Source organism: Choloepus didactylus, chromosome 10, assembly GCF_015220235.1.
Source record: "Choloepus didactylus isolate mChoDid1 chromosome 10, mChoDid1.pri, whole genome shotgun sequence".
In the NCBI taxonomy this organism is placed as follows: domain Eukaryota; kingdom Metazoa; phylum Chordata; class Mammalia; order Pilosa; family Megalonychidae; genus Choloepus; species Choloepus didactylus.
The window spans coordinates 104,916,528-104,940,576 of NC_051316.1; the positions used below are offsets into that span (position 1 = coordinate 104,916,528).

Below are 24,049 nucleotides of genomic sequence, written 5' to 3' on the forward strand. Positions count from 1 at the left end.
ACTTCAGCCTTCTTTGTAATAATCCCAAACTGCGAAAAATAGAAATGTCATGTTCACATGCTCTGTGGTCATCACCCAGCCCTCAACTACCCCCTATCTCCTCTTCTATTATGCAACAATTTTCATTCTGTTTCCTTTCCACTACCGTGGGAGACGTTAGGTCCAATGAAAAGGCTGACCAGACCGTAAGCCCAGAAACCAGGAACAAGCAGCCCCAGATGCTTATCAGGGCAGAAAACTCTCTGTGGCAGGACCCTGTCCCACCTCCCACCAGGGTGATAAATACTGCCCTTGGGCAACACTAACCTGTATCTCATCTCAAGGGAGAGTGGGCCATACAGAGCTACCATCCACCAACCCTGACCAGAGCAGCTGGCCTCTCTGGGAGACCAGCCACAATGGAATCTCTTCCCCTGCCTTTTGGAACATTTCATGCTGGGTAAGTAATAAAGCTGTCATTCGCTGAAAGTTTCTGTTGTGCCTGAGCCGGTGTTCCTACAATGCATTGTATAGCAACTCACTCAACAACTTCAGCAGAAGAGAGGATAAACAAACTGTGCTACAGTCATATAATGAAAATTACTCAGCCATAAAAAGAAATAACTATTGGATCATGTAGTCACTTGGATAGATTTCAGGTAACTCATGCTGATTGAAAAACAAAAGCCAATCTCTAAAGGTGACATAATATATTATTCTATTTATATAACATTTTGAAATAACAAAATTTTAGTGCAGGAGAAGATATCAGTGGTTCCAGGGGTTAAGAGTGGAGGGAAGGTGTGATGATTAAAGGGATAGCATGAGGGAGTTTATTTGTAGTGAGGGAACATTTCTGTATCCTAATTGTGGTTGTGGTTTCATCAATTTATACAAGTGATAAAATTTCATAGTAATATACCCTATGAGTTATATACTCTATGAATGCATGCAAAAAATACTGAAACTTAAATAAGGTCTATTTAATCTTATGTGGCTTATTTATTACTATTATACTAATGTCAATTTCCTGGTTTTGACATTGCATTATTGTTATACATGAGATTACCATTTGGGGAAGCTGGATGAAGGATACATGGAAACTCTCTGTCCCTACTTTTGCAACTTCTTGTAAAGTCTTAGGTTATTTCAAAATAAAAACTTACAAAATCAATTATGCTCTTTCTAATCTCTCAATTTTTTTTAATTTTTAAAATAAACATATATATTTAAAAAGTTGTAAAAAACAGTATCTTGTGGAGTGCACACGTGCGGAAGAGGGCGGGTGGGGAAGGATCGCTGGCAAGATCCCGAGACGAGGCTTGAGCGCCCGCCCCGCCCTGGCCCCGGCCCCGGCCCCAGCCCCTAGTGCCCACCCAGTCAGCCCGTCCCGGCCCAGCCATGATCAAGTCCATCCTTACCTTCAACAGCCACGGGAAGCCACGGCTCTCTGAGTTCTACCAACCCCACAGCGAAGATACACAACAACAAATCATCAGGGAGACTTTCCATTTGGTATCTAAAAAGAGATGAAAATGTTTGTAATTTCCTAGAAGGAGGATTGTTCATAGGAGGATCTGAGAACAGACTGATTTATAGACATTAGGCCACATTATACTTTTTCTTCTGTGTGGATTCTTCAGAAAGTGAACTTGGCATTTTAGATCTAATTCAAGTATTTGTGGAAACATTAGACAAGTGTTTTGAAAATGTCTGTGAACTGGATTTAATTTTCCACGTAGACAAGGTTCACAATATTCTTGCAGAAATGCTGACGGGAATGGTATTGGAGACTAACATGAGTGAGATTGTTACCCAAATTGATGCACAAGATAAACTGGAGAAATCTAAGGCTGGCTTTCCAGCCTGTGCTGCATCAGCTGTAAAGAATACGAATCTTCCTGACATCCCAAGAAATATTAACACTGGTGACATCAGTATAAAAGTGCCAAACCTGGCCTCTTTTAAATAAAAAAAAAACTTTAAAGGCTATTTCCAGGTTAAATCCAGGGGGAAAAATCATCTAAGTTTACCATGCAGTTGTTTACAAAAATAGAGAAGAGTCTTAACTTTTGCTCTTGGATTAAAGTCAAGGTACTGTATAGAAGTTGTGTAAAATCAGTATGGGAACTTCAATGTTGCTTTTTTTGCTCGGTGATTTTAAAGAAATTAAGTAGTTTCAGTATGATTTTTTTTCTTTTCCAAATTGCATTCCTATGCCCACCTAAGGCATGCCTTTACGTGTTGACTACTACAGTGTTTTGAAAAGTGTTTGAGACATTTCTTTAATTTATGTACAACCAAAAATGTTGGTGTTTTTTATGGATCACAAGTGAAGCATTCCTTAATTCTTTCTATTTGTCACAATTGTTATTTAAAGAACCATTTCTGTATTGCATGAAAACATTATGAACTTTTTCTCTTAGTTTAAATAAACTCCAAGGTAACTGAACTTCTAAAGCACCTTTCTGTTTGCCTAATGTCTACTTTAGCAATATTTTTTTTATGCCCCTCTCAGAAAAGTAAATAAAAATATATTTTATCACTGTTAAAACAAACAAACAAAAAATATATTTGTTTATTAAAAAGACTATAGTAGATGAATTTCTGGTTCATAGGAAGTGCATATTTAAAATTTTCATAGTTTCTAAATTACCATTTAGGAAACAGTATATGAGAGTTCTTTTATCCCTGAACCTTTCTCACTATTTAGCAATACCCTGCAAAAAATCTTGAACACCAATAGTAAAAAAAGAAAGGAAGAAAGAAAGAAATCTTATTGCTTTAACTTGCTTTTCCTTTTTACTAAAACCATTGAACTCTTTTCCACATACTAATCATTGGTGTCTTCTCTTGTGAATTGCCATTGTTCATGCCTTAGCCATTTTTCTCCTGAACTTTTTTTTTCTTGGTCAAGGAGTTTTGTTTTGTTTTGTTTTGTTTTTTAATTCATTTTTATTGAGATATAGTCACATACCATGCAGTCATACAGAACAAAGTGTACATTCAATTGTTTACCATACCATTGTATAGTTGTGCATTCATCACCAAAATTAATTTTTGACATTTTCATTACCACACACACAAAAATAATAAGAATAAAAATTAGAGTGGAAAAGAACAATTAAAGTAAAAAAGAACACTGGGTGCCTTTTTTTTTTTTTCCCTTCCCCCATTTTTCTACTCATCCATCCATAAACGAGACAAAGGGGACTGTGGTCCATATGGCTTTTCCAATCCCATTGTCACCCCTCATAAGCTACATTTTTATACAGTCTTCTTTAAGATTCATGGGTTCTGGGTAGTAGTTTGATAGTTTCAGGTACTTACTGCTAGCTATTCCAATTCATTAGAACCTAAAAAGGGTTGTCTATATTGTACATAAGAGTGCCCACCAGAGTGACCTCTCGGCTCCTTTTGGAATCTCTCAGCCACTGAAACTTATTTCATTTCCTTTCACATCCCCCTTTGGGTCAAGAAGATGTTCTCCATCCCATGATGCCGGGTCTAGATTCCTCCCCGGGAGTCATATTCCACATTGCCAGGGAGATTCACTCCCCTGGGTGTCAGATCCCATATAGTGGAGACGGCAGTGTTCCCTGCCAAGTTGGCTTAGCTAGAGAGAGAGGGCCACATCTGAGCTACAAACAGGCATTCAGGAGGAGGCTCTTAGGCACAATTATAGGGAGGCCTAGCCTCTCCTTTGCAGCAACAGTCTTCCCAAGTGCAAGTCCTGGGGTAGAGGGCTCAGCCCATCAAACCACCAGTACCCTATGTCCGTAAGGGGGCTCTGCATATTTTTTTCATTTTTTTTAATTAATTTTTTTTAAATCAACTATATCAAAAAAACATTTAAAAAGACATACAATAAAAAAAATATTTCAAACAAACCATAACAAGGGAGTCCAACATGTTCCTACTCTACCCCAAGAAAATAACCTAACATACCAACATTTCTGTGAACTTGTTCCTACCATACCCATCAGAAATTAACAAACTATAGTCATTCCTGGGCATTCCCGGAACATTAAATTTATCCACGATAGCTTATCTGTTCTTATTGGATTATCATTCTCCCTTCATTAATTGCTCTCTATCACTAGTTCCCTACATTCTACATTATAAACCATTTATTTTAGGAGTGTGTTGTTTAACCTCCAAGTGTTTGTGAATTTTCTAAGTCTCTGATGGTTATTGACTTCTAATTGTATTCCATTGTGGTCAGAGAATGTGCTTTGAATGATTTCAATTTTTTTAAATTTATTGAGGCTTGTTTTATGTCCCAGAATATGGTCTATTTTGGAGAAAGTTCCGTGATCACTAGAGAATAATGTGTATTCTGGTGATTTGGGATGTAATGTTCTATACATGTCTGTTAAATCAAATTCGTTTATCCAATTGTTTAGGTTTTCAGTTTCCTTATTGGTCTTCTGTCTGGTTGATCTATCTATAGGAGAGAGTGATGTGTTGAAGTCTCCCACAATTATTGTGGAAACATCCATTGCTTCCTTTAATTTTGCCAGTGTTTGTCTCATGTATTTTGTGGCACCATGATTGGGTGCACAAACATTTATGATTGCTATTTCTTCTTGTTGAATTGCCCCTTTTATTAATATGTAGTGGCCTTCTTTGTCCCTCATAACATCCTTGCATTTAAAGTCTCTTTTATCTGAGATTAATATTGCTACTCCTGCTTTCTTTTGGCTGTAGCTTGCATGAAATATTTTTTTCCATCATTTCACTTTCAATTTCTTTGTGTCTCTGTGTCTAAGATGAGTCTCTTGTATGCAACATATTGATGGTTCATATTTTTTGATCCATTCTGCCAATCTATATCTTTTAATTGGGGAGTTTAATCCATTAACATTTAATGCTATTACTATGAAGGCATTTCTTGAATCAGCCATCCTATCCTTTGGTTTATGTTTGTCAGATATATTTTTTCCCTCCCTCTGTTATCATCCTTTAATGAACCAATATTGAATCTCTTTCATACTGAACTTTTCTCCATATCTCTCTCTCTTTTCTTTGTTTCTCTGTCAGTAGGGCCCCCCTTAGTATCTCAAGTAGGGCAGGACTTTTATTAGCAAAATCTCAGCATTTCTTTGTGAAAAATTTAAGCTCTCCCTCAAATTTGAAGGACAGCTTTGCTGGATAAAGTATTCTTGGTTGGAAATTTTTCTCACTCAGAATTTTAAATACATCATGCCACCACCTTCTTGCCTCCATGGTGGCTGCTGTGTAGTCACTACTTGGTCTTATGTTGTTTCCTTTGTATGTGGTGAATTGCTTTTCTCTTGCTGCTTTCAGAACTTGCTCCTTCTCTTCAGTATTTGACAGTCTGATCAGAATATGTCTTGGAGTGGGCTTATTTAGATTTATTCTATTTAGAGTTCACTAGGCATTTATGCTTTGTGTATTTATATTGAGTAGAAGGTTTGGGAAGTTTTCCCCAACAATTTCTTTGAATACTCTTTCTAGAACTTTACCCTTCTCTTCCCCTTCTGGGACACCAATGAGTCTTATATTTGGATGTTTTATTTTATCTGTCTTATCCCTGAGGTCCATTTCAATTTTTTTGATCTATTTCCCCGTTCTTTCTTTTGTTCTTTCATTTTCCATTTTGTCTACTTCCAGGTCACTGATTCATTGTTCAGCTTACTCTAGTCTTGTACTATGAGTATCCAGAATCTTTTTAATTTGGTCAACAGTTTCTTTTATTTCCATAAGATCATCTATTTTTTTCATTTACTCTTGCAATTTCTTCTTTATGCTCTTCTAGGGTCTTCTCCATATCCTTTATATCCTGCGCCATGTTCTTCTTCATGTCTTTTATATCCTGTGCCATGCTCTCATTGTTTGCCTTTAGTTCTTTGATTAATTGCTACAAGTATTGTGTCTCCTCTGATCTATTTATTTGGGTGTTTGGGTTTGGGTTATCCATATCATCTGGTTTTCATATGCTTTAAAATTTTCTGTTGTTTTTGGCCTCTTGGCATTTGCTTTACTTGATAGGGTTCTTTTAGGATATGCAGGATTATTCAAAGATTAATCTCTACTTTGTCAGATCTACAGCTTGGTGATGTACACTTTCTCTAACTAACCAGAAGATGGTGTCCACGAGTCACCTATTCCCCTCAAGTCAGTTCTCCCCAACTTTGTCTTTGTGGTGTGTGGGGGTCTGATTCTTGTGGGGTCCAATTGGTGCACCAAGTTTGGGTGTGTTGTTGGTGCTGTTCGCCCTGAATGTGGGGCATGTGTCTGAGCAGTCAGGGAGGGAGGGCAGCTTTAATAATCAAACCTCCCAGGTGTTCCTGGAGATTTAAGGCTGTCACAAGAGTCTAAACCTTGATTTCAGCCTCACCACAGATTGTCTCTGCTGCTGACCCACAAGTCCTTGGTATTGGCGTATGGTCCCTGAGATTTCTGAGTGGGTCCCTCTTCAAAGCCATGCCCTTCTAGGGCCTCTGCTGAGGGAAGGTTGTGCTATGTCACAAATGCGCACCATCCCTCAAGGGAAGTTCTGGGCCATGTAGGTGCATTCCCAGCCTGCTGTAAGGATGGTTGTATGGGGCGTGTCAATTTCCCCCTTTTCACACAATTCCACCTTCCCAGCTGTGCCAGTTTGAATGTATTGTTTTCCCCAAGTGCCATTATCTTTGATGTAGTCTTGTGGGGCAGACGTTTTGATGCTGATTAGATCTGCTTGGAATGTGCCCCACCCAGCTGTGGGTGATGACTCTGATGAGATATTCCCATGGAGGCATGGCCCCACCCATTCAGGGTGGGCCTTGATCAGTGGAGCCATATAAATGAGCTGACTCAAAGAAAAGGAACTCAGTGCAGCTGTGAGTGACGTTTTGAAGAGGAGCAAGCTTGCTAGAGAGGAACGTCCTGGGAGAAAGCCACTTTGAAACCAGAACTTTGGAGCAGATGCCAGCCACGTGCCTTCCCAGCTAACAGAGGTTTTCCGGATGCCATTGGCCATCCTACAGTGAAGGTACCCGATTACTAATGTGTTACCTTGGACACTTTTTGGCCTTAAGACTGTAACTGTGTAGCCAAATAAACCCCCTTTTTATAAAAGCCAATCCTTCTCTGGTGTTTTGCATTCCGCAGCATTAGCAAACTAGAACACCAGCTCTGGAACAATTAGCTGTCGGTGCATGAAAGCCTATTGTCCACGCCCGATACTGTGGCATGTACATGTGTTGCTGGAAACACTTCCTGTCACACTGGTTTTTTTGGCGCAGCTCTGGGCTGTGGCACCAGCGCTGGGCAGGAGCGTTCCCAGCCTGCTGGGAAGATGGCTGCAAGGGGCATGGTTATTTTCCCCTTTTGGCTTACCCTGCCTTCCTCAGTCTGAGACAATTAGCAGCAGGTGCACGAAAGGCTATCCTCCACGCCAGATATTGAGGCATTCACACAGCCCATTCCTGCTGCGCTTCACTGTGCGGTTCTTGCTGCCATATCTGCAGCTGCTTTGGGGTTTTTTTAAAAAAGAATTATTCCACCTCAAAATGCCAACCCACAGTTTCCCCACACCGCAGCATGGCTGCTGGATATTCAGCAGGGTTACTCGTTTCAGAACGCAGACTCCTGGTTTCACCAAGTGCTCGGTCCTTGTGGATTTAGCAGACATTGTCCAGCTGGTGCATCACTGAAACTGGTATTATGGGTCACTTTCTGGCTTTTATCTAGTATTTTTCATGGAGGTGTTTTTTTGCCCTGTCTCTCCTAGCCATCATCTTAGGTTCGCATCTCTCAATTTTTTAATGGCTTTCCTTTGCTTTCAGAATAAAGTCCAAATGGATGAAGCTGAGATTTAAGATAACAGTCTCTCTCTCTCCCCTCAATTTTCCACACAATTTCTTTGGACTTATTTTATTTTACTCCACTTTCATTCCCCAAATAGACTATGCATTCTCCCTTCTCTGTGGATTTTCTTTTGGTTTATCCTCAATTTGAAATGATATTTTGCATGCATTATTTTATAAGATCATCACAATAATTCTTTAATATGTCTTACTATTGCCACATTTATTACAGAAGTCACTGAACTCAAGAAAGTTAGGTCACAGTGATAGCAGGAAAAGAGGAATTCCAATCAGCTCAGCCTGACTCCTTTATACCATATTTATTTGTGTAGACCAAGGTTCAGATTAGTTACTTGCTTGCAGGACTTCAATGGATCATATGTATGCTTATAAATTCTTGTGTTACTATACTGTATAAACTAGGTATTCAATAAATTACTGTGGAATGAAAATGACCTCAACCGCATGATGTACTGTTTTAGACATATACAAATCATCATTTTGCAAATTGAGTTGAAAACTCCTGATAAGTGTAAATAAAGATGTAAAATGAAAATGATTACTTAATGGAAACAAAGTAGTGATCTGAAATTAGTGGGAGAGGGTTTGGGTTTGCAGATGCTTCTTTAGGCCATCAGGAAACTGCCACCCACAGAGATGTGAGCCACACTAGAAATGATGGAATTGGCACTTAAAACATGAGGTTTCTTGCTCGCTGCTTCCTGTGGAAGGAGCCCTAATTTTCAGAAGCCAAGGCAAGAGACAGAATAAATGAGTCGTCAAGGAGCCAAAGAGTGAAACTTACAAGCAAATCTGTCTAGGAAAGCTCACAAAGTCCTTCTTTGTACTCTGCATGAACCTGGGGAAGTTAAGGAAGATTCCATATATAGGTACCAGTTGATTCAATAACCTTCCAATCCTGAGTGCTCATCTACCTATTAGTCCTTGGCAGTATGATGAAGTTTTAGGGGTTTTATGAAATACCTTGAAAACTTACTAGAACCCCAAGTTCAGATCCTTGGGACAGAGGGAAGTGCCTTGAGGGTTGAAAAGCTGTACTCTATGATCTTGAGCAAATTATTTTATTTTCTGTCTCTTTACATTTTCATTAACAAAGCAGAGCAAATAATAACCCTTCTAACTAATTTGAAATGTAACAAAAAATATCAGAAAAAAAGATATGTGAAAGCTTCATATATTGTATAAGATATAAAATGTTAATGCAATTATTTGTCCTTCTGCACTCAACGAAGTTAATGGTCTTTGAAAATTAATGAGTTGTGAAACTCACAAGGAAAGGGTGATTTCCAAATTCTATGTTTTCTCTAAATTAAATCTGGTCCCAATATTTAGGAATTCAGATGAATGACACAGCATGGTTTTATTAGGGTTATTTCAAAATATTCTTACGCTTCTGTGAACATGGCAGGAATTTAGACAGAGACACATGACTTTCTTGAGCCAATAGGATGTGAACAAAACCATGTGTGTCACTTCCACGTGGAAACTTCAAAAATCCAGAATGAAATTTACTGTGTTTCCTTGTTCTACAACACTGATACTGGAAATACATCAAGAAGGGGAATCTAATCAGATGACAACTTTTGTTCATCACTCCATCAGTCTGAATCCCTGAGTGACTATAATAAGCAGGTTCCCTTCTGAACAGTGTTGTATGTGCAGTGTGAGCAAGAAGAAAATTTCCTGTGTTAAGCATCTGATATATGGGGCTGGTTTGCTTTCACACATAATGTAGGTTATCTTCATCTATATACAGGATATCAAACACCATTCTCTCCCAAACTTCAAGCCCCAACCACCTAAGTGGATTCTTTTATGAGCTAAATGACATATTTCAAGCTCTTAGATTTTTATGCTCACCAAGGAAAGGGATTGTATCTTGTAAATTGCATACAACACATAAGACTCCAAAAAATAGCCACCGTCCTTCCCTTCCCCCATGCTGTGCCTCACAGTAAGGCGTATGTCTAATTTACCTTCCTTTGACCTTAGCAACTTACTTTACTAATAGACTCTGGAAAAGGTGACATTCTTGTACTTCTAGGGCTAGTTTGTCATAATAAGACCCAAAGCTTCTGCCTGTGTCTCTTGGAATGTTCCACTGTGGAACGCAGTTTCCATGCCTGAAAAGCCCAAGTGACACAAGAAACCACAGGTGAGAGATTCAGTTGATAGCCCCAGAGGAACCCCCATCCAAAAGCCAGCATTCGCTTCCAGCCTTCAGATGGCTGCCATGTTAACACCTGAGTGCAATAACATGGGAGACCCCATGTGACAACTGCTCAGCTGATACCAAGCAACCCATGGAAACTTGTGACATAATATTTTTTTCATGTCACTGGGTTTTAGGGTTGTTTGTCATACAGCAATAGATAGGCTGAACGCTTTGTGATATGTTTAATGTCTATATAAAATGGAATAATGCATATATCACAGGGTTGTTATAAACATTAAATTCTGGAATGTATATGTGTTTTGTATAGTGTATGTAATACCATATGTATCAATAAAGGTACTCTTGTTCATGCAAGGTTATAGGGGAATAAAAAATCCCTCAAATATTAGTGGATTAAAGAACAATTTGTATTTCACTCTCCTATTAAGGGTGATGCTGGTCACTCAGGGTCCCAGGCTGACAGGGCAGTTCACCATGCAAGATAAAGAAGGAGCTCCAAGGGCTTTCACTGTGGCCCTTGAATGCTCTGCAGGGCAGCATTTGCCATTTTCTCTAGGAATGGGGAGAAACAGAAGTAGTTGGATAATAAATAGTATGACAACACACTGTGTGCTTATTATTTCTTCAAACACTTATTGTCTTCTAATGTACCATAATTTACTTACTTATTTTGTTTATTGTCTGTCTATCCCCACTAGAGTGTAAACTCCAAATAGGCAGATATTACTGTCCATTGTGTTCACTGCTGTATCCTAAACATCCAGAGCATTGCTTGTACATAGCAGTTACTTATTAAATATGTGATGGAAATATGGATTCTCATTATTATTATCATTGTCATCATTACATCTTCATAATCATGGCCACATAAGCCACATTTCTAAGGATTCTTGGTAAGTAATTAAGAAGAGTAGCCTAGGTAATGCCATCAGAACCATGAAAACTAAATATAATTATCTAAGAGCTTTCACTCAAAAGAAAAGAAGGTTTTAAATAGTTCTATTTAACTCCAAAAGCATAGCTAGTACTAACGGATAGACGCATGTGGCTCAACTATCAAGTAGATGTGTATCAGTGTCACACAAACCTGGGTACAAATTTTGGCTCTCAATTTACTAGCCATGAAAATTAAGTTATTAAACCAGCTAGTAAACCATATTCCACCTACATATCTCTCTTCCTTTCTTCAAGGTGACTTGAAAGGGTAAATTCTCATATATTTGGAGTTACTACTTTCCCTCCCATTGCTCAGATCCTCTTCCAGTCCCTCCTGATCTCTCCTGGTATAGAGAAATAAATTCCAGCCTTATTTGCTCAGTCTTCCCGAGATTTCAGTAAATAATGTTAAACTGAATTCAGGTATTTTGTCCCTGGTAATTAGCACATCTTGCTTTCCTGTTTTCAATCACCTCTCCCCCAACTTCTTGACAATACGTAGCAGTTGCATAAAGAGGCTTCTTACAGGTCAACAGGTTATTAGAGGCAGGAACTGAGTGGAAGCAAGTTGCTGCAAATTAGAAAGAAAAGAGCATCAGATTGTTAAGTCATCCTTTTGTAACCAGCTCTATGATATGTGAAATTAAAAGAATAAGGAATGTGTCACCTCTGCTTTCCCCCACAGCATAGAGTCATCTTTTGTTTACTCAAGAGTAGAGAAGATCGCTGAAACTGCACACTGTACACAGGTTTAAAATACTATAGCCAAAAAATAATTTCTTTATAAGAACTAAGACAAGGATCGATTGTTTTGTTGGTTGGTTTGTTTGTTTAATTTGGGAGGTTGTAGGGGATGTTGTGCTAGAGATTGGTTTTGCAACAAAGGACTTTTGTTGTTCTTCAGAAAGGTAAACAAAAATCGGGAACAATTACTGCGAATCTTTGATTATTCAGACTCCAACAATAACAATCCCTTGATTAACTTGGCTATGTTTGTACACAAGAATTTTAAGAGGTAGAAAATAGTAAATAATGGCTAAATTGTGTGATTCCAAGAGCATTTTATTTAACTCAAAAGCAAGATATTGGGCTGACTATTCTTCTTATGCATTTATTATCTTTTTTTTCTATTTTCTTCTTTTAGTCAAAAATAAGGAAAAATAAACTTTCATCTATAAAGTCTCTACACTTATAAAGTACTCCCACTTACAAAAGCCCAACTAAAAATAATTGGAGAGAAAATAGGAAATGTACAATACTGATAATTCCTGGAGCAGGACAGGTAAAATTTCAGGAATGGCTAGCTATAATCAGAACTTGGTCTGTTTCTGTGACTCTGTCTCTCAGCTCTGGCAGATCTGGTTTCCTCTGTGCAACTTCATGCTAACACAAGTTTTCTCCACATGGTGGCAAAGATGACAGGCTCAAGCTTACCTGGGCCTTGCTGCCCACTATCTCAGAAAGAAAGAACTGACTCTTTGTGGATGGGCTCAGGTTTTTGATTGATCTGACTTGGGCCATATGCCCATCTCTGAACCAGTGTTTTTAACCAGAGCTTTCCTGTATTGTCATTGGCCACGCCTATGCCACATACTTGCCTTTAAGGCCAAACATAGATTTAGACCCACTTGAAAAATATAGACTGAAAATTGGAACAGGTGACCTATTCTAGACAAAGGTATTTCCAGTATATTACTTTTTATCATTTTCATCTCAACTTCATAAGAAGTTCATATAAAAGTGGTAGTTTGAGATACTATTTAGAGGCCAACAGGGAGACATCTGTTGTATTACTGACTCTTCTACTCTGTACTTTCAGTAATCTATGTAACTTCTATGAACCTGTTTCTCATTTCTAAAATAAGGATGATATGCATTATTATAATAGGCATTAGATGAGATGTAATAAGAAAAAAAGTTATTTGTACTGCATGGCTCTGTATATTGTCATAATAACCCTGTGCAATAAACAACCTTAATGTTCAATGGTTTACAATTTTATGTCTCAATTCTATGGGTTGGCTATGATTCTGCTTTGGTTGACAGGGCTTGGCTTTTGACTATATGTATGTTCACATCTGCTCAGCATGTTTCCTCTTTCTGTAACCAATAGCTACCCAGGGACCGTTCTTCTTATGGCAGATGGCAGGAGCATAAAAGGGTAAAGCAAACCACATAAACACACTTAGTGGTTCTACTCAAATTATCTGCTGGCATCCCACAGACCAAATCAAGTCACATGGCCAAGCCCAACATCACTGGAGTAGAGAATACACTGTGCCTACTCTAGTGGGATGCATCAAAATGTCACTTGGCAAGGAACATGGATCTATAATTCTACTACAGAGAAGGAATGAACAATTGGAACAAAAGCCCAATCTATCACTAAACCATAGTAGGCAATATAAATCATTAGATTTATCACTGTGATTCACCTCTTGGATTTAGGATAAGGAAATTCACATTAAGATTTAGGATATGGAATTTCACGTTAGGATTTAGGATAAGCAATTTCAGATTAGAGAAAGTGTATGAAATGTGGTATAACCCTTTTTATTGCCCATTTAACTCTGTGTTCTTTCCTATGATCACCAGGCTTTCAGCAGTAGCTTATCTACTGGCTTCTGACTCCACTGGACTTCACTTCTGATGTTTGCATCCTGGCTACATACCACATGTCTCCTGAACCTACTATGCTTAACCTGGACCATCTGTTTATTCTCTCTCCTTGGCTCACAATAAGTGCAGGGACTGTGTTTCTCACAGTTACTTCTGCAGCCCAGCACAGTATCTGTCACAAACAATGTGAGTAGAAAAATGAACCTGTTTTCTGTGAATAGAACACAGGTGAATAGGAAAAATGAATAGAAAAATGGCTACTGTGACCAGGACTAATTTTGATCTACCCCATATTCATCTTTCCTTTCTTCCTTAGTAATAGTAAACAAATTAATTTGGGAGTGGTAGGAGAGTAATGAAGAGTTTAAATTAAAACTACATTTTCTATCCTCATTTGCGGCTAAGGGTGGTCAATGAGATGTAAATGGACAGCACCAGGTAAGGCTTCCAAAAATTATTTTTAAAGGGTACTTCTCTTTTTGTACTTTTCCTTCCTCTTTCCTGGAACAAAGACTTGATGGTTGGTATTCTAACAGTCTTTTTTTTTTTTTTTTATGAGCATAACCTAAGGATGACAGAGTCAAAAGTTGGAAAGGACCTGGGTTCTTGATGACTGTGTGACTTAGCAGGGTCTGTCAACCTCTGGACTTCTTCTGTGGGAGAGAAAAATGAACTTCTAATTTGTTTAAGCTACTATATATGTGGGGAAGGTATGGTACTTGTAGCCAAACACAATCCTATTATTAGTCCCTTATGGGTATTAATTGGATCTGATTTTGAAAGTAAAGGTATAACCAGACTCTCCTTGTAGAAGGAGCAGAGATAGAAGTAGAATAAAATTGGGGCAAGAAGGCTTCCTTGGCCATGACTGAGCAGGAAGCCTTGACTCCCACGGGCACATCAAGCATTTTCTTTTCATTTCTCCCTGCTAAGGTCTATTGAGCACGATCCAGAGGCCAAGCACTGGATTCAACCCCCTATATACATTAGCTCATTTAATCCTTCAAACAGTCCTTTCAGATACTCAGCATTATCTCTGTATTATTTGCTGCATTACTTTGCCATGAAATGAAGGACAAATAAGTAACTGACCCAAGACCATTCAGCCAGATCCAAACATATCTTGTTTGACATCTAAATCCCATTGATCATTTTTAATTTTTATCCCTATTATATATTTTTAAATGAATAAGTATTGCTTGAAAAACAAATAAAAAATAAAGTATTCATGAAAACCTGTGATCCCAATACTATGATATACATTTTCCTGACATTCCTATACCTTAAATGAGAGTGATTGGCCACCAAGAAGATGGGTATAGTTTACCTTCCAGATGAATTCGGGTGAGGCTTCAAGTGAAGTTATCCATTGATGGTAACCTACACACTGTGACCACACAGAAAACAAGGGTTAAATTGGCTCCTTTCCAACTCTTCACTTTTCAGAAGGGACATGATTATCATAATTGTTTTGAGTCAATAGGAAGTTTTCTAAGATTTCAGACCATTTGCCTGGAGAGCAGGAACACTTCAGTGTCCTGCTCTTAAAAAAGAAAGAAAAAAGTGGAGAAAGAAAGAGAAAAAAATAAAGAGAGAGAGAGAAAAAGAAAAAAGAAAAAAAGAAAGAGCCTCCTCATCTAATTAGCAACATCACTGAAATATTTCGAGGCAGAGTCAACAAAATGTATTGATTATACATTGCCTTTGAATACATAATACACACATCTTCAAGTACACTGGGATGAGGTGGAAAGACTCATAACCTCCCCACAAAGCTCAGAAATGTTGTACGTGATTGTTCAGTAAATATTTATTTTCTTCATTGTGTAAAACATTATGCTAGGTGCTGTGAGAGAACAGTAGGGAAGTTAAAGATGTAAAAAATGCATATACTTTGCTCAAAACTTTCATGGTCTAATAAGGGACAAAACAACATGCATAAAAAATACTACTTATTTGAATGTTTGTTACCACAGGGTAGCACAGACTACGCCAGCTAATGCAGAGGTGCATTTCTTACTATCTTTGCAGCAACAGCTCTTAGAAGGTGATCTGTCAGTAGAAAAGAAATTACCTGAATGAATATAATTTGCCCAAAGCAAAGTTTTAAGAGGGTCTAAAGGAAAGAAAGAGTGCTTTGATTTGGAATGTCAAAGAGGACCTCATGGAAAAGGTGGCATTTAAACGGGGAAAAGGCATGGCATTCAGATGAGAAGTGTAGTCTTTGTCCTTAAACAGACTTGGTTTTAATTCCTAGATCCATCACATACTTTGGAAAAGAAACAATCTCTCTGAGCCTCAGTTTCTTCATTTTTATAATGAGGATAACACCTACTACCTCATAGTATTTTGTGAGATTTAAATGAAAAACACACCAGGAAAGTGTTCACAAGTCCAGTCACAATAAAAAAAATAGCTATAAATCTGAAGGCTTTGGATGTGTGGAGATGGTGATGATGCTGCGATGTTTGGACATAAGCGTAGGAAAGGCGGGGCTTATCTGGGAAACAAATATATTCATTTTGGCTACAGCTTCTAGCATAAAACTTATTAATTGCTCTTAGCATTTGTGTAGCATTTTACAGTTTCAAAAACACCTCACCATTCATCGTCTCATGTATTATTCAGAAAAACTCTCTGAGAAAGTTCTTTATGACGTTAGCATTTACCAGATGTGTGTAGTACCGAGGTTCGGAAAGAAGCAAATAATCACCCAAAGAAATTAATGGCAGTGCCGAGACTGAAGCCTCTGTTTTCTGATAAAATACCCAGTGCTTTTTCTAGGTTCCAAGTGCCTTATATTACGAGAAGCTCCGTACAAATCCCAGAAGCTTCTTTACCAGGCACCCCCACTGTTTCATTGGTCAGGGTTCACTTATGCAACATTACCCACCCCAACTGCGCTCCTGATGAGGTTCTACCTCAGCCAATCTGATCCTCAGATTTCAGAAACCCTATTAAGTGGACCTGCAAGCAGAAGCGAACAACTGTGACCCTCTTCTCCTCTTTGCAATTACTTTTCTCTGTAATTCTTATATATATATATATTTCCAAATCAATCCATGGCCTGAGGGCAAGGGCACCTGTTTAAGCAGGTTGCTTAGAAACCAACCACAACAAGAGGGAGAACTTAACAGGAATCCAACCATATCACTTCATCCCAGAGCCTGGTGACTTTACATTCTGAAACACCAATAAACACAGGTAATTACACTGCCTCTTTCATGAGCCTGGGTTGTGTCAGAGGTCACACATCAGTTTGCAAGCATCTATGCTTGTTCATTGTTCTTATACACAAGACACAACCCATACCGACCTGAGTTGGCAACGCAGGAGATCTCTTTGATTCTCTCAGTGAGGTCAATTTAAGACACACCTGCAGGATGATTGCAGCATCCCATCTATGAGTCCTAAATCCTCCTAGGGTGAATGTCTTGAGCAAACTAGGAGCAAATAAATGTGATTGTTGCAAATAAGGGAAATGTTGGAGATTACAGCCGAGGTAGTCATTAAGCACTGAGTCTGGACTTTCTTGTGTATAGGACATCAGAATTGGACAGCTCTTCATTTCCGTTTCTCTCCTTCTGTTTCTGTGCTTTCATTTTATATTCAATCAGTAACATCTTTACCTTTAGTAGTTATTCTTCTCTTCTCTAGAATTCGCTCCCACTTCTCATAGGACTGGACGCCTGACTCAAATGAGAGATGTAATGGTCTGGCCAATGACATGTCAGTCTCTTTCTTTCAACGATTTCAAATAAGACATGAGAGATTCAGGGCTGGGAAAATGAGTCATATTCATGATAAAGCACTAATGTAAGAGACTATGAATGACTGTTTTTACCCTAGAACTGTCTTATTCCTATGATCTGGTTGTTGAAAATTTTCTTAGATTCTGTGAAATATGCCATTATCCTTCCAAAAATTATCTTTCATTTGCTTAGAAAGTGTAATAAGGCTCTTCCATTTTCCCAACTATATCATCTTTAACACAGCAGCCATTCCAGTAATTAGGATAAAAACCTCTGTCATTTTGCAGTGACCTTTTATCCCCACAATTGCCTTTTTGACCAAGTCCTGATTATTCTACCTCTCAAATCTATACTCCATTTAATACATTCTTGTAGCTCCAGTTTTTGTCTTGGTTTTCATCTCTCTTAACTCTTGTTCCCATCTCCAGTCTTCCTTCATTCCAATCAATCTTCTGAATCATTTTTTTTAAAGCATAACCAAGCCTCTCATTTGGGCAGAGCATCCACATTCTCTGCCTCATTCCTCCCTAAGAATTACCTTTATGTCCATTTTACAGATAAAGAAACTGAGGCTCAGAGATGTTAAGCAACCCTCTCATGGTCAAAGAGTTGACAAATAGTAAAGCTAAGCTGGGGACCCAGTAGGCAAACCCAAGGACCCATGTTTTCAACCATTATTTTAGTTTCTCCCCCCAGTGAGATGTGAGCTTAAACACATTTAACAAACCTACACAATGAATTCAGATCTCTCTGATTCATGCCCTTTATCCCATTCTCTGGAATGCTCATGTCTCTTTCCTGCTTGAAAAATTCTTTGGCAACCTATTTCCCTATACTGACATCACGACCTTTCACAAGTTTGCTCTAACTAAACTTCACAGCCTTGTCTCCTCTCTTCACCCTCCTTTTGAATTCTACAAACCCTTACCAGCTAACTGTTTTCTCTTGTCATTTCCCTCTTTCACATTTCAATTTGGAAACTCCTATTTATTATAGCCCAACTTGAATGTTTGTGAATAGTGAGAAAATATCCCATTAAACTCAAGTTTTCATGGATACTCTAAAACCAGCTAGACAAAGGGAAATGTGATGGAGGGAAAGTCTTCAGGGAAGGATATGGCAATCTTAATTAGTTATTATGAACACTCAGGGAACTAGAAGGAGCTCACAGAAGTGAGCTTCAGTTACTACAAAAGTACCGTGGGTTAGGAATTTTTACCCCCATTTTGCATATGAGGAAGTTTAGGATTAGAAAGTTTGAGAAGCTTTCCTGTGGTAGCAGTCCGGCAGGTACCAGATCTGGGGTTAACTCAGGTCTGCCTCACTGGTGTTCTTGATCACGCTGATGCCTCTCCTCTCTGGGCTTAGCCCTGCTTTTACATCACACTGAATACATATTTTTTATCTTCCCATGGCAGCCCTACAGACGTTTATAGAAACTGATCATATTTCTTCTGTGTTGTTTCTTTTCCAATTTAATATCCCTATTTTCAATAGAATCCCCCAAATTTTTTACTTTTACTGAAATTTTAGATCAATCTCTTCTGTCACTGTCTCTCTCCATTCAGTTCCCATAGAACCAATGAGACTCCCAACATTTTACACACAGCTTTCTCTATATACACTGCCCGCTATGTTTTCTTATCTTGGGAAAGAAACATTCTGATGAACAATTTCTCCCCTTTCTTTTGATTGAAGACAGGAAGAAGCAAAAGACCACAGTTTCCTTGAGTCCTATTTAGAGAGACAGTATAATAAAACGGGTCAGAATATTTGCCTTGTTGCAGAGAAATATGAGTCCAAACCCTGCCTATACCATTTACTACTTTTGTGATCTTGATTAGGTCACTTAGCATCTCTAATATTTAGTTTGTCTTTCTATAAAATCAGATATAAATATCTACAAATAGGGTAGTGAGAAGATGAACTGAAATAGCACATATAAGGCACAAGCACATTGTAAACTTTAAGTAGTTTTCATCATTATTCCTATTAGGCCAGGGTCCTCACATTTTCATTCAAACAGCATCAAATTGTGATTCTCAGCCAAGCATAGCCTTCTTTCTTCATTCAAAACTATGAAAGGATTAGCAATACTGTCCATGTTTTCATGGATCATACAACACATAAGCTAGATGGACTCAGAGAGTTTTCCTTTGTGACTTAACTTTAAATCTAGAGAAAGAACAGCCAAGAAAAGATAAAGGACTTCACCCAAGGATCACATAGGTACCTTAAGGCAGAACTAGAAGCTGAACCCAGGATTTTTGAGACCCAATCCAATATTCTTACACCTAGATCATGTGGATCCCCATGATTCAAACTCAGACGATAGGATGATATTGACTAATGACTCATTAATGCAGGTGTTTTATCTAGTACATGTTCTTAAGTCAAAGAAACAAACTTAAGAGATTGCAAGGAAAAAATACATATATATTAGTGAATTCAGTGAATTCACTGAATTCACTAGGATCTTCTCTTCAGCAGGTTTACTCATACTCATGGTGGGCTCAGCCCCTGGTGACAGAATCAGATAACCTGGGTTCCACACTTCACTCTGCTGTTTGTGAAGTGAGTTGGAGAAAGGCGTTTCACAACTTTTAGTTATTTTATCATCTGCATAATCGGTAGATCACAATACTGTTCAGATGATTCACTGATATAATGTTTTTTGCTATTTGTTGGTTTTGTTTTGCTATACTTATTGAAATAAATTTATATACAATAAAGTGCCCAAATCTTAAGTATAAAGCTGAGTGTATACATATATATATATATATATATATATATATATATATATATATACACACACACACACACATACACACAGACACCCATGAAAGCACAACCCACATAAAGATTTAGAATATTTACATAATCCCAGAAGATTCTCCCCATGTTGCTACCAGATTTAGCAAATAAAAATACAGGACACCAGTTAAATTTGAATTTCAGATAAACAACTCTTTTTTAGTATAAACATGTCCCATGAAATATTTGAGAGCCCTCCTCAGCAAATTTCACACCTATTTCCCATTGGTAACTAATATGCTAATTTCTACCAACCATACATTAGCTTTGCACAATCTTGAACTTCATGTAGAAGGAATTATACAGAATGTACTGTTTGTGTCCAGCTTATTTTTTCAACATAATGTTTTTAAATTTATACATGTTGCTGTGTGCATAATAGTTTGCTCTTAAATATACTGTAATTTGATTATTCATTCCTTTCTTGATAGATGTGTTATTACCAGTTTGAGGGTATTATGAATTCAGCTGATATGGCCATGTCTTTAGTGGTCATTTGCATTCACTTTCTGAGGTATATAGCTAAAAGCAGAAGTGTTGGATCACTGAGTATGGTTAGCTTCAGGAGACACTGCAAAAATAGCTAAAACTATTTACATTTCTACTGGCAATGCATGTGAGATCTAGTTTGCTTTACAATCTTACCAGCAAATGATATTGTCAGTTTTTAACAATTGTAGTCATTCTGATGAGTGTGCAGTGCTATCACATTTAGTTTTTAATTTGCATTTCCCTGTTGCATACCAAGGATGAGAAATTTCTACATACATATTAGCCATTTGGATATCCTATTTTGTGTAGTGCCTATGCAAATATTATGCTAATTTTTATTTTGGTTATTTTAGCATAGTCCCAGTTTTTGTTGTTGTTTGCAGTGGGGGGTAAATCCAATCATGTAGTCCTACCAGGCACTCCATTACTTATTGAAGCTGATTTATAAATTACAAAATACTATAAACATGCAATTATTCAAATCACTAATGTGTTGTCTTTAATTTTTTATTAAAACATGAGAGTTTGAGAACAAAGCTTTCTCCTGCTTGCTATCCTGCCCAAAATGTCATACTGCCTTGCAGAATTGCATACCAATGGGCACATACATTTTTTACACTGCACTCCTTTGAGATAAAAGTTGCCAGCCCACATCAGCTCTATTTATATTGTAGCAGTCTGTACGTCCTTTCTAATCAAGTAATGTATGAGGAGAAAGGCAAGTCACTCATGAGATTTTTATTCACAAAACTTTACAGCCTCAAAGGCCAGTGCAACTGTGGGAAGATAGAGAGTAGGGAACGACAGGATTAAGTCTCTCCACAGAACAGACACTAAACAGGCAGGAACTGTCTGAAGCAACTATTTCAGAACTCTGGAGTACAGGAGAACACTGTACAGCATCCAGGGAAGAGTGGGAAGAGGAGCCTGGTAAATTATGGGAAAGTCGAATAAATTGCTCTCTCCACGTGGCAGTTGCCAGCACCCATCCCCCATTCTCGTGGAAGGCCGCCGTGGGCTTCAGCCCCTGGCTAGCTCATTGGTGACAGAAAGGGAAATAAAATCCACAATGAGATACCATTTCACACTCATAAGAAAGGCTACTACTAATAAAACAGAAAATTGCAAGGGTTGGAAAGGATGTGGAGAAATGGGAACACTCATTCATTGTTGGTGGGAACGTAAAATTGTGCAGCCGCTATGGAAGACAGTTTGGCAGTTCCTCAGAAAGCTAAGTATAGAGTTACTGTATGACCCAGCAATCCCTCTACTAGGTATATACCCCAAAGAGTTGAAAGCAGGGACTCGAACAGATAATTCGCACACTATGTTCATAGTGACATTATTCACAATTGCCAAAAGCTGGAAGTAACCCCAGTGTCCATCAACCAATGAATGGATAAACAAAATATGACATATATATGCAATGGAATATTATTCAGCTGTAAATGGGAATGGCATTCTGATACATGTGACAACAAGGATGAATCTTGAAGATATATATTGAATAAAATAGACTCAAAAGGACAAATATTATATGATCACACTGATACAAAACAATTAGAATAAGCAAACTCATAGACTCAGAATCTAGAATATAGGTTACCCAGGGATGGGGTGGAGATAGGGAATAAGGAGTTAAGGATTAAAATGTACAGATATTTATTTGGAACAATGGAAATGTTTTGGTAATTGGATGACAATTATGGTAGCACAACATGGTGATTAAAATTAACGGCACTGAAATGTATATCTGAATGTGATTGAAATGGGAAATGCTAGGGCATATATATTGGTAGAATAAAAATTTTTAAAATCCATGAAACTGCAGTACACAGTGTAACCTAGATTAAACCATGGGCTATTGTTGATAGTACAATTATCAAAATTTGCTTTCATCAATTTTAACAAATACACTACACCAATGAAAGGTGTTAATAATAGGGTGGCATATGGGAATCCTGTATTTTATGCATGATTATTCTGTTAACCCACAACATCTCTAATAAAAAAAAAAAAAAGGCCAGCAGCAGTGCTGCCCTTGAAATACTGTAAACTAGTAGAAATAGCATTAAATTTGAACCCAAAAGACCTGGTTTGGGATGCCAACTCTTTCGCTGGCTGATTTTATAATTTTGCACTATGTATTGCACCACTGGTTCTTAAATGTTTACTTTGCAAATGAACTGAGTAATAATCCATACCTTCCTATTTCAAAGAACTGTGATCAGGCTCAACTGAGAAAATTTATTTGAAACATGAAGTTCAAATCAAAAGTACCATTTATTTTGAGATTAATATTAGAGTTTGCTAAGGCACCATTATCTTATAAGTTATCATATGTAATGTTCACAACAATCCTGTGATGTACATATTATTTTCCCCATTTTTCATATAAGGAAGCAGTGCTTGGAGGGGTCCAACAGCTTGCTAATAGTCACAAGCCTAATTTATTCTGATAGCAGCACTCTCTACCACCTTGTGCAGCCCTCATTACTGTATTTGCATCACAATCACTAAGTTGCTCTATGTGTGTATGTAGTCAGGTCCCATAACCGAATAGTGCAGCCCTCCCTAAAATCCTAACGCATATTTTTTATTGGTCAAAGAGGAAAAAAGTAGGCATTACAGTACCTGCACAAGTCCTATTCCTGTTTAAGATATTTTATTATTAAGGACTGTTTATGTTTTCCTTGGGGCAAAAGGAAAGAAGTGTGTAGGTGGGAAAATACTTACATTTTCTACGATTAGTCAATTGAGACTAAACCTAAGGGAGACTCTTACTCCCTGGGATCACCAATAACACCCAAGGAACATGCCTATCCAAGAACCACCTGCAGCTTCCATTCCAATAACTCAGCCCTTGGGTTCAACAGAGTGTGAGTTCCAGGGGTATCCAGGGAGGTAACTGATGGTGCCAACTTTTTTGTCTTTACACAGTGACTCTGGTGTATTCATAATTGGTACATCCAAGATCCAGAGAACTGTGCAGTGCTGACATGCTGGGATTTATCCAGCTAAAGAAAACACTCTGGCTGAATCTAAAATGAGCTGTGTTTGCAGACCTTGTCTGCCAGAATCCAGTATACAGCTGTGGGAGGTGGGAAATAGTGGAAGTAAGAAGGATGCTGGAGCCCAAGAAACAATACCTCCTGGCTTGGCAGGAGCTGTGGGTTATCCATGAAGATATATGGAGCTTTGTGGGAAAAAACAATAATACTAATTAATAAAATTGCAAATTTTAAGTAACTCTAAAGTTTATAGAATGCATTCCTACAGATGATCAATACTTTAAAGAACTTGGTGAGGTTGTTATCACTCATCCTCTTCTTTGGGTGAAGATATTGCGTATCAGAGACATTGTGGAGGTCACACAGTTAAGGAGAGGCAGTACCAAGACTCCTTGCTTCCCAGGTCAGTCCATTTCTCATTAGGCTGACTTG

General features: G+C 38.0%; 1 long non-coding RNA gene and 1 pseudogene across 1 annotated transcript; both read left to right on the top strand.

Annotated features, from left to right (window-relative positions):
* The first annotated feature begins 332 nt into the window (after positions 1–332).
* LOC119505340 lies at positions 333–23,683 on the top strand. Its single transcript, XR_005210717.1, has 3 exons — positions 333–439; positions 13,525–13,734; positions 23,547–23,683. It is a non-coding gene; the product is annotated as an uncharacterized LOC119505340 (long non-coding RNA).
* Positions 1,381–1,957, top strand: LOC119505339 (annotated as a pseudogene).
* Positions 23,684–24,049: the final 366 nt, after the last annotated feature.